Raw genomic sequence first — 10,778 nt, forward strand, 5'->3', positions numbered from 1 at the left:
GTGGTGGGTGCCTGTGGTCCCAGCTACTTGGGAGGCTGAGGCAGGAGACTTGCTTGAGCCCAGGAGTTGGAGGTTGCTGTGAGCTATGATGCCATAGCACCCTACCCAGGGGGACAGCTTGAGGCTCTGACTCAAAAAAAAAAGAAAAAAGAAATATGACCAGAAAGCGTATGTGTAACCAACACACATGCTGTTCTCCTATACAGCATGCATGGTGCAAGGCTGGGGGAGCCTGGAGCTGGCGGTGGCGATGCCTGCTGTCCAGCCCTCTACTCCTTGTACCATACCTCTTCTCTGTACCTTCCTTAGCACCTCTGAGGGTTTACTGTCATCATCATGGCTGATGTTTGATGACTAACTTGTGGTCTTAACTATTAAACTAACACTCAGTTCTTGATGAAACCTATCACTATACTGGCCTGCAGCACAGTGTGTGTTTGGGTATTTAAACATGTGGAATAAATGGTGAGCATTTGCCCAGGCAGGTGCGGGCATGGGGGTTTTGGGGGTAGGACCTGTGAGCTGGGTTTCCTGACTGGGGCTCCCTCTGCCAGTACCATCCTATGCTAGACTCATTGCTGGTGTGGGGGGCACACATTTGGGTGTGTGCTTCCCGCGGGTGGACGTGGTGGGTTCTCATGTTTTGAGAGCTCCCTTTGCCTCATAGACTTGATACAGAGGAACTTTTTGAGAAAACCACACCAAGGAGCCAGCCTCTTCCAGATTCATTGTGGAAATGGCTTGAATTGTCAGGTGATCTGGAGTGACCTGGCTTACAGGGTGTTTCCTGGAGCAGGTACTCAATAGGGCAATAGATTGAAGGGAGACTCTACCCTGTCACTGTCAAGCCCTTTTGTTTTTTAAAAAGATTGGGTAAGGGGTGGTAATGAATGGAAGACCATGGAAGAAAGTGGCTATAAACTGGAGGGAAGAGAGGATAAGGAAAGAATAGATAATGAGTGTCCGTACGGCTTCATTCTGTCTCCCCTTTGCTAAGAGCGTTTTGATCTCATCTATTGATCAGGAAAGGGATGGCACTCTGTGGACACTCAGACTTCTGAATGTGCTGTTTGCATGACTGACTGTGTGCTCATAGTATTGTAAGTTTGTCTGGTTTTAACACATAGCATCATAAAGTTTCTATACATCATTGAAAAGGGTGTGGAACTAGGGTAAAGGCTAACCTACTCCCCGGCTAAAATAATTTTAGTGGTACAAGTAAATTATTGTCAGGTTTGGATTCAACACGTGTTTATCTTTCTTGAAGGAAAACTCATTTGTAAGTAAAATTCACAAGCAGTTGAGATTTCAATAAACCTTATCACTTGATTTTGGTCTTTTCTATAAACTTGAAGAGAGAAAACGAAAATAAATATATTGGATTGTTGGTCCAGTTCCCTGGCCTCTACGGTTCTCTTTCCCTTTGTAACTGGAAACGCCTCAGCTAAAGTAGAAACTGGGTATCTGGTGTTCCTGGATCACATTTTCAGATAAACCAGAATTCGTACCTGAACACAGGTGTGTATTGCTTTAGTCTTGATTGGCTGGGGATTCTTTTACACAGCACACAAAAGGCAGTTTGTGAATTTACCTTGGTGGGTGGCTGTGGCTAGTGGTTGGCTTGGTTGCTGTGATCATCTTGCCTGGTAGTTATTTATTTACATAATTTTTTTTTTTCACTGATAGAAAGTACATAGAGTGCTTTGACTTCCTGGAAAAAGAACTTTGATTTCTACTTTAAAGTAATTTTATTGCCAAGTTAATCAGCATACTCTGTGCCTACCATAAAGAGATGATTTAAATCATTTTCTCCTTGCTAACTTCCCAAGGCCCATACTTTTTTGCTAAGCATGCCTGCCTGGATGTTGTTCTGTTTCATTTATAAGCAAATTTGAGCCACCTGGTCTCATTTGTGTGCTAGTGATGCTTTGTGAGCTGGGGAGGTTGGGTTTCTCTCCTTCCACATTCCTTTGGATCATTAGACCTTGGCTACACCCAGACTCCTGGGTTGGTTTATTCAGTTGATGTGTATTCTTATGTCAGGATAGCTAGGGAAAGGTTATGCCACTAACTTTAAAAATCTTGAAGGTTATGTTCCAATAAAGGTTTGTTCAGACCTTTATTAGCTAATATACTTCTGCTAGCTTTATGAAATATGAGTAGTCCGTATTTTATTTCTGTTCTTTCTAATTAAAGATAATGTCTGTGCTGACCACTGTCTTAAGAAATGTGATCAGAAAGCGTATATGTAACCTTTATTAGCTAATAAAGGTCTGAACAAAAATTCAATTAGTAAATTTTTCTCTAGTTTCTAAGAAAATTGAGCTATTTTTTCCATGATAATTATTTCAAATTGGGAAAAGAATCTTCTATGGGAACTATGGTGTGAATCCCTTGAGACGTTCAGTGCTCCAACAGATTAATTCCAGTTTTTTTTTTTTTTTTTTAAAGTCAGAGACTTTTAAAAGTTTTGCACATGTCCACAGTAATAAATACACTTTGCTGGGGTTCTCAGTCCGCCCTTGGTGTGTGTAAACATGTGTGCCCACATGCTTGCACAGACAGAACAGCTCTGTGAGACGACTTTCCCTCACTGTAGGTCTGCACGTGATACTCTGTTTTCTCTTATTCTGTCTTATTCTGTTCCCTTGAACAGGAAATGTCATTCCTGACTCACAAAACTGATTTTATGATTTCCATTGGGTCACACCTTTCAGTTGGCAAAATGGTGCTTTCAGTAGACTCCACTTCTGTCAGTAGAGTTTTATGGTGTTTGTGAACCAGATAGCTTTCCCCCCAAGATTTAGAAATCACAAGCTATTATCGAGTTTCTGTGGATAGTTCACTGTTGTCTTGGTGATGTAGAGAGCCTGGCCACTAGGACTAGTATTAGGTAGAGTGCAGAGTAGTGGTGTATCTCAGAAAACCTTCTGGTTCAAAAACAGACCTGGGCCTCTGAGCGCCCAGCATTCCTCCACCATAGTAAATCCATTTCTGGGTTTCCCTCTGAGCCCCTTGCCTGGGACAGCCTGGTTCATAAGGGGCAATGCTTGAAAATTGGCAGCAGGACTGAGTGATGTCCTTTGTGAGCCTGTCACCAGCTGCAGCCCTCTGTGGGAAGGCTGCTGTGCTTACAGGCTGCTTCCTTGCACCTGCTGACTGGCCCCAGGGAGAGCTGATGAGTTGCAGCGTCTGACCCATGTCTGCTTAGTTCTCTAGGTGTCTCTGTCCCTGCGCTTCCCAGCCTGCTGTCCATTCCCTATAGGGGAGAATTAGTCGTGACTTTTGTCCCTGTAACGTTACTTTTGAACAGGACTCTAGCCTGTTTGTGTCAGAGGTCCTATGTCTGAACTGGAAAAAAAGCTCTGTTTTCTTTGAAATGTAAAGTTATTATTGTAAAAAACTAGCGATAGGTTAGAAATAGCTTTTCAAAATTGTGATCATGTGGACTAGATGTTAGCTTGTATAAAATGGTTAGAGGAATATGCCTTTTACTTATTTGTATTTCAATATAACAGAAGCTTGCCTAATCATCTTTCAGACCTCTCAAACAATTCAAATTATTTTTTATGAGTATTTTTCAAAGATACACTCTGTAACAGAGCCTGTTTATAGGTCACGGTTTGCACAGTACTCACATACGGTCTCATTTCATCATGGTGACAGTCCTGTGAGATTGGCAGGACAGGTAGCATTTTCCCTTTTTGTGGGGAGAAAGCAGTGCATGAAAGATTAAGATTTGCCTGAAGCCATGTAGGTAATTGATATAGACTGGATTTGAATCCACTTCTTGTGACTTAGTCTCACATGCTTTCCCTGACACTGTGCAACAGTCTGCTCCATTGCAGAGGACAATTTGTCTCATTTTGATGTTTCGATGTCACTTAGAATAGACCCTGAACATTGTAATGATCTGATGAATCCCTGGTGGCCACTGAGGTGTGTAAGCATCTTTACTTGGCGCAAAGTGGGTCTCCACCATCGTGTCCTTTAACTTACAGTGTCGCTTTTGCAGCAAGGCTTTCTCTCTTCACTGGTTGTCTGGGGTTTGTCTCCTGTGTTCTAATCGTACCTGTGGAGAGTCTGGCAGTCCAGTTTGGCAACAGTGTTGACTGGAAGACCAATGAGATCCTGAGCCCCAGTCTTGTGAGCAATGATGGTTGGTAAGAGGCCGTTTGACTTTGTGCTTCTTTTGCATGTTTTGAGTTTGTTAGAAAAGTGATCTCTCGATAAATGGATGTTACTGTAATATGTAAATATGTTTTTTTAAAAAATGTTTATCTTCTGTTGGCTTTACTTTTTTGGCACAGTTGAATAAAATACATGTTTGCATTACTGTTATGGACTTGTGACTGTATCTGGGCATCCCAGTTGTTTTTGTAAACATTAAATTTTAACTACTTCTGTAAAATCACTCTGAGTGAAAAAGGTAGAATTGCCATCCACTGCATTATCTTGCTTACTAAGCAAGTATAGCTTTTAAGCTTTGGTTTCACCATTGGCCACTTCCCTAATCACATGTTGATTCTCACTCCAATTCTCTCCCTCTGATGATTTGGATACCAAATATTTACTCATTTTTTGTATAGTTGAAATTGACTCCCCAAAACCTCTATTTCGTATCTTTCTTTACACGTTTGCTTTTAAAAAGTCAAGAAATGGTGAAGACAAGACATTTCTATTAAAACCAACTTATTCCAAATGCTTAAATAATATTTGATCCTCATTAATACAAATGGGAATTATAGAGGATGTTACTGAAAAAGCTGATCTAAGTCTGTGTTTTTCTGTGAATTTCTTAATAAACCACGAGTATCCTAGTATCTAGATCTCACATAACCTTTTTTTTTTTTTAAATATGGAACACTTCACGAACTTGCGTGTCATCCTTGCGCGGGGCCGTGCTAATCTACTCTGTATTGTTCCACTTTTAGTATATGTGCTGCCGAAGCGAGCACCTCACGTAACCTTTTAATAGTCTTGTTGAAGTGCTGTAATCTCCACTTTGCATCCTAGCCCCACAGTGATGTCTCAGTGATTTACACAGAGGAAACATGGAAAAATGTTTGAGTGCAATTTAAATTGATTAAAAGTGAAGATTTTAAAACAAACTCTATGATTCCAGAAATGAGGCTTAGAGAAAAGTAATAAAAAAGCATTGTGCTTCCTCCCATTCTCCAGACACTGAGGGATGACAAAAGATGTTCACTCCTGGCGAGAAAGCTTTGGTACCCAGCATAGTACTCCATATTTCGGTTGTGAAATCTCAAGCGACAGCAACAATTTTTTTAAAAGTCTTCCTTTTCTGATGGAATCGAAATTTAAAGAATCCTGACTTTTTGGTTTACCTCATTAGAGAAACCAACTTTAATAATTATCTAGAGAGAGTGCTTATTGAAACACAGTTTCCTATCAGTGCCATTTGAGAGCATTTTAGTAAACATTCATATGTTACTATCATATATATAATAGTAACATATATATATAATATATATATAATAGTATAACAATATATATTATATATATATAAAATAGTATAATAATATATATATAATAGTTTCTAAATTGGAAGCAGGAAGGGATCCCAGTAGAATTACCTTAACCACAAGGCTAACATGTTAGGGCTGGATTAAACCTGGGAGATGAGCCTGTGTGATCTGTTGTTTGACAAATAAAAAGGAGGGCTCCAGAGAGATGAGTTAGCTTGCTCCTGACAGGGAGCAGGGTCAGTGAAGCTCTGTCCTCACATTCCTTTCTCCCCTCTTACAGGTATTGAGCTTGTGTTCCTCTCTATTAGTTTCTTTAATTTTGACATTCCTGACTCCTTCTGAAGGTCAAGTGACAGATTCCTTTGCTGACCTTACAGAGCAGGTTTGGAAGCTTTTAAGTCCCTCTGTGCCAGGCAGAGAGTTTTCTAAGCAGATGTGCAAAAGACAAGCAGCTTCCTAGTGTTAGCAAAGGCCAAGGGGGAGGGACCTCAGTCCCCAGAGCAGGCTGGTGCCACTTCTATTCCGCTGGCTGAAAACTCATTCTTTTCGAAGAACAGAAGAGGAAAACAAAAACAGAAACAAAACACACTAACAACCCTGGGGCCCCAGGCTTCAGCCTTTCCTTGGTATGAACTGAAGTCTCCAGAGACAATTGAATAACTTTATAGAACTGTCAGACGTACACCTGCCTCAAAAACAATAAATGCATTTTAAAACTTTAAACTTCGGCTCGGCGCCTATGGCTCAGCTGGCTAAGGCGCCAGCCACATACACCTAAGGTGGTGGGTTCGAATCCAGCCTGGCCCGCCAAGCAACAATGATGGCTGCAACCAAAAAATAGCCGGGCGTTGTAGCAGGCACCTGTGGTCCCAGCTACTTGGGAGGCTGAGGCAGAAGAATTGCTTGAGCCCAGGAGCTGGAGGTTGCTGTGAGCTGTGGTGTCACAGCACTCTCTACCCAGGGGGACAGCTTGAGGCTCTGTCTCCAAAAAAAAAAAAAAAACTTTAAACTTCATGTTCTATTTTTGGCATGTAACTTTTTTTCTTTTGGCTGGAGATTTAGTATAGTTAGTAGCCGAATATCCAGAAGTACATTAAATGAAAATGTAACACAAAGTAAATTTTAGCCATTACCATTAACAGAATTGCAAGATACTTCTATTAGAGCTTTGTTGACGGAGAGAGAAAGACAGAGACAACAAAAATTAAAAAGGGAAGGAAAAGGCTCAGACCATGTTCTCCTTGATCAAAGAGGAGGAGGGTCAGAGAGAGCTGGTTTTGTGGGATGCTTTGTGCTCTGTGGATCTTGGAACTCTGTCATTATCATGCACCGTGGCAAGACTCCACCCCTGAAATTGGCCTGCCAATTTGAAGAACTGTTTTCTTGCTTATTTTTAAACTCATAAGGACAGGGGAAAAGACAGAAAGAGCCTAAATGCTGTGGTTTCCTCAAACCATTATCTTGTAAATCCTATGGGTCCTGAAATAACTCGCTATTCCTGAAGTTTGAGACTGCCTTGCTACTCACAAGACTTGGCAGTTGGAAGGGAAGTGATTAGCTCCTTCCTTGAAGTGTTGTCACCAAGGTTAAAGTGGGTCAAAATTTGGCAAATGTAGTGATTGTAGAAATAAAATACCTTTTTTTTCTTAAAGTCTGTAGCTCTTTCCAGAGCCTTGAAGTTTCTCAAATATTTAGTTGGCTTCAAAACAATGTTTTAAATTTATGAGTCTTAAAGTAATTTAAATATTAAAGTATTTGGTTATCTAGGCAGCAAATATCAGGAATCTAGACACTAAACTTGGTTTATCTTGCTTTTAACGTCTTAGTATATCTTCTGGGATTTTATCTTTTTGCTTGATGATTAGAAGCAATTATGGTCCACTTACTCTCTCTGGTTATGGGCTTATGTTTTATTAAGGCATAAATTGTGGCAGAATTTGTGGCCTTTCTGGTTGGCGGGTACATGAACTTAACTCTTGAGTTATAGACTGACTTCTCTTACAGATGATTTAGGGACAGTGATTTTGTGGACAGAAGTGTTGTACCTGTTTCTGTAATTGAAGTTTGGTTATATATTTTTTTACTTCCTCAGAGTACTCTGATACTTACAAGGAAATGACATAAATGACTTCTTTATTTTAGATTATCTTTTTTTTTTTGAGACAGAGTTTCACTATATCGCCCTTGGTAGGGTGCCTTGGCGTCACAGATCACAGCAACCTCAAACTTTGGGGCTTGAGTGATTCTCTTGCCTCAGCCTCCCAAGTAGCTGGGACCAGAGGCACCTACCACAATGCCTGGCTATTTTTTTTTGTTGTTATAGTTGTCATTGTTGTTTAGCAGGCATGAACCCACCAGCTTTGGTGTATGTGGCCAGTGTCCTACCCACTGGGTTACAGGCGCCGCCCTAGATTACTTTTTTGTGGGAAAGGAAGTTTCCTATTGATCTGTGTATTTTGGAAGTCAGTCTCTCAATGAGCACATTGACAAAACATACAGCATGAAAGGACACGATGCTGTACCTTTCCTGTGGGATTATTTTTAAATGCTTTAATCTAGACCTTCCAAAATAAAATGTACATGTATTAGGGACCCTGGTGATGACAGAGCTTTATGTGAATAAAATTCGAGTCTAGTGGTTTTGTGTTTTTCTCTCATAATGCCTTTCATTATGAGTTCACTGAGAAATGGGATTTGGGGTCATGATGATGGCATCTTTTGGTCTCCTCCCTCCAGCTGGACATACTGCATCAACATTCTTAAGACAGATACTTCCAGAAAAATTCTCTTTTTAAAATTTTCCACTTCCGTTATCCTTCAAATATTTAATGGAGGCAGGAGAGTAGGAAAAACTGCTTCCTGAGTTTGCAGCGGCAAAGTCCCTCGAGAGAGGATGGTAAGGATGTCTGCAATGAGACCTCTTTTGACTATTCATCTTTAAAGAAGCGATAATTTATAAATATTCCACCATAAAGTTTAACTATTAATGACTAATTGCTTTCATTTAATAATGAGTTCCAATAGTTGTGTGTGGGGAAAATAGTGTTCATTTATTTAATTTTAAGTAACATACTAGATATTATGACTTTTATAGAAATTGGTGTGCTCTTGGTTATTGGCTATGTGCCTCTTTCAGGTTTTATACACTTTCCAATGACTATTTGCTTTGCTTTGGATGAAATAGTCATATTTCATATGTTGACGCTATAAACATCGATTACCTATCACGTTCCAGGCACCTCTGAAAGGTACCGGAAGTTAAGTGCAAACAAGCAAGTCCTTGCTTTAGGGAGCTCTTGTTGTAGGTGGGCAGAATTGTAACCCTGTGACAGCTGCACAAAAAAAAGAGCCATGGCGACATCTGCAAGGTTGGGATTGATTCTGCTGCTGGGAGGAGCCGGGTTAAAGGAGGCTTCAGAGACATGGGGCTGCATCCCAGACAAAAGTGGTAACGGCTGATCTGAGGTGGCATGGCAGAGAGCCTACAGAGGGAGTCACTTAAGGGGACATCTGCAGAATAGTTTGGAAAAAGAACCGAGTCCAAGTCCAGTTCCTTTATTGCTAGATGAGGAGTTTGGCATTTATCCTTATCTTGTGTTTTTCACATAAGTGGAAACATGATTTTTTTCCCCCTTCCAATGAAGAGAATAGAGCAATTGGAGTTCTTTTGGAAAGATGGAGTTGGTACAAAGGTGGATTAAGAGGTCAGATTTAGAAAGAAAAAGACAGTTGGCTATAAAGGTACCGAGAATGTTCTAGCTGGAAGAAACAACTCAGCTGTAGCACTGTGCCGTGAGGCGACATCAGGGCTGGGTGAAGGACACAGCTTCCACAGTCAAGACTCCTTGCTGCTGCTGTTGCTTAATAGGTGTCTCTGTGCTCCCAAGGAAGTGTGTGGAGTTATCTACTAGAGCCCAGGGGACAGCACAAGGGCGCAGGCAGCTCTCCACATCTATGGGGAGTTAGGAGAGGCTGGAGATTGGTTCTGTGAGCTAAGAGCCCAGTTCGGTTTAGAAACTCATTGTTACATTTCCTGGGAAGATGGAACCACAGGAACCCAAAAGTTCTTTAAAAAAACAAAACAAGGGTGGCGCCTGTGGCTCAGCAAGTAGGGCGCTGGCCCCATCCACTGAGGGTGGTGGGTTCAGACCCGGCCCCGGCCCAACTGCAACAAAAAATAGCTGGGCGTTGTGGCGGGCGCCTGTAGTCCCTCCCAGCTACTCAGGAGACTGAGGCAAGAGACTCACCTAAGCCCATTAACCCCTCAGGTTACTGAGGTTGCCGTGAGCTGTGACGCCACAGCACTCTTTCTAGGGCGACAAAATGAGACTCTGTCTCTAAAAAAAAAAAATACAACAAACAAATCCAACCCTTTGGGTGCTAGAAGAGCTAGCTAGGGTGCCATGAATAAGGGTCGACACAAATTGTATAAGAAACAAATGAGGGCTGTTTTCTTGCTTGTGATGTCAAGAAGTCTAGAATTAGCTGTGCAGAAAAAAAAAATAAAACAAAAATTGGAATAACCCTAAGGATTGGCTCAGGAGAGTATATTTCAAAGTGACGAATGAGAAGAGAACTTGCATGATTAAGGAGGGAACGCAGCAATGGGAAGGGGTCCATGGGGGGCCCCTGGAGAACCTCAGCAGAGCACTGGCCTTGTTGCCTTATCACTCCTCATTTGGTCTGTGTCCAGCACTAAATAATCCAGGATTCAGATACTTCCTAAGAGAAAAGTGGCTGCAAAGAAGATGAAGGTTGCCCTGCAGACCAAGCAGGTCGGGCCTTGCTCAGGGTGCAAAAAATCCAACAGGACACAGGAGGCGGCAAAACTGCAGAACAAAGCCCCATGTTCCACATCTCCCTGCCCGCGGAGGTGGCCAGACTGGGACACAGGAGTTGGGGACTAGTTTTTAACCAAGAAGACAGTGAAATTAGCCCGTTTAAAGTTATAATGTGATCATTTTTTTCTTCTTTCTGTTGTGCCTGTAGTGATAATAAATAGATATTTAAAAAACCCAGGTTGAGTCTCTCTCATGCCTGAGAGATTTAGAATCCAGAAGTATTCCAAAACGGTGGGAGCTGGGAATGACTAAGACCTGGGTAGGATGGTATCATCAGTCATGAAGTTCACAGGTGCCACCAGAGTGGGTTCTTGTCCTGGGAACTGAGGCCATTCTCATCTTAAAACTATCAGAGGGTTTTAGCATCTTCAATCTCTTGCAATGTAGGGGAAGGTGGAAAGCTCTGGTGACTGCAAATATTGTTTTCTTTTTTTTTTTTTTTTTTTTT

The 10,778-nt window shown here is 41.5% G+C and overlaps 1 protein-coding gene and 1 non-coding gene across 3 annotated transcripts in view; one reads left to right on the plus strand and one right to left on the minus strand.

Moving 5' to 3' along the window:
• Positions 1 to 10,778, plus strand: part of NHSL1 (NHS like 1) — a 146,192-nt gene that overhangs the window by 10,839 nt on the left and 124,575 nt on the right. The gene's annotated exons all lie outside the window — the stretch shown is intronic.
• Positions 4,853 to 4,958, minus strand: LOC111725505. Its single transcript, XR_002773557.1, has one exon. It is a non-coding gene; the product is annotated as a U6 spliceosomal RNA (small nuclear RNA).

The sequence above is a fragment of the Otolemur garnettii genome, unplaced genomic scaffold (genome assembly GCF_000181295.1).
Source record: "Otolemur garnettii isolate 467f Iridium unplaced genomic scaffold, OtoGar3 scaffold00042, whole genome shotgun sequence".
Classification (NCBI taxonomy): Eukaryota; Metazoa; Chordata; class Mammalia; order Primates; family Galagidae; genus Otolemur; species Otolemur garnettii.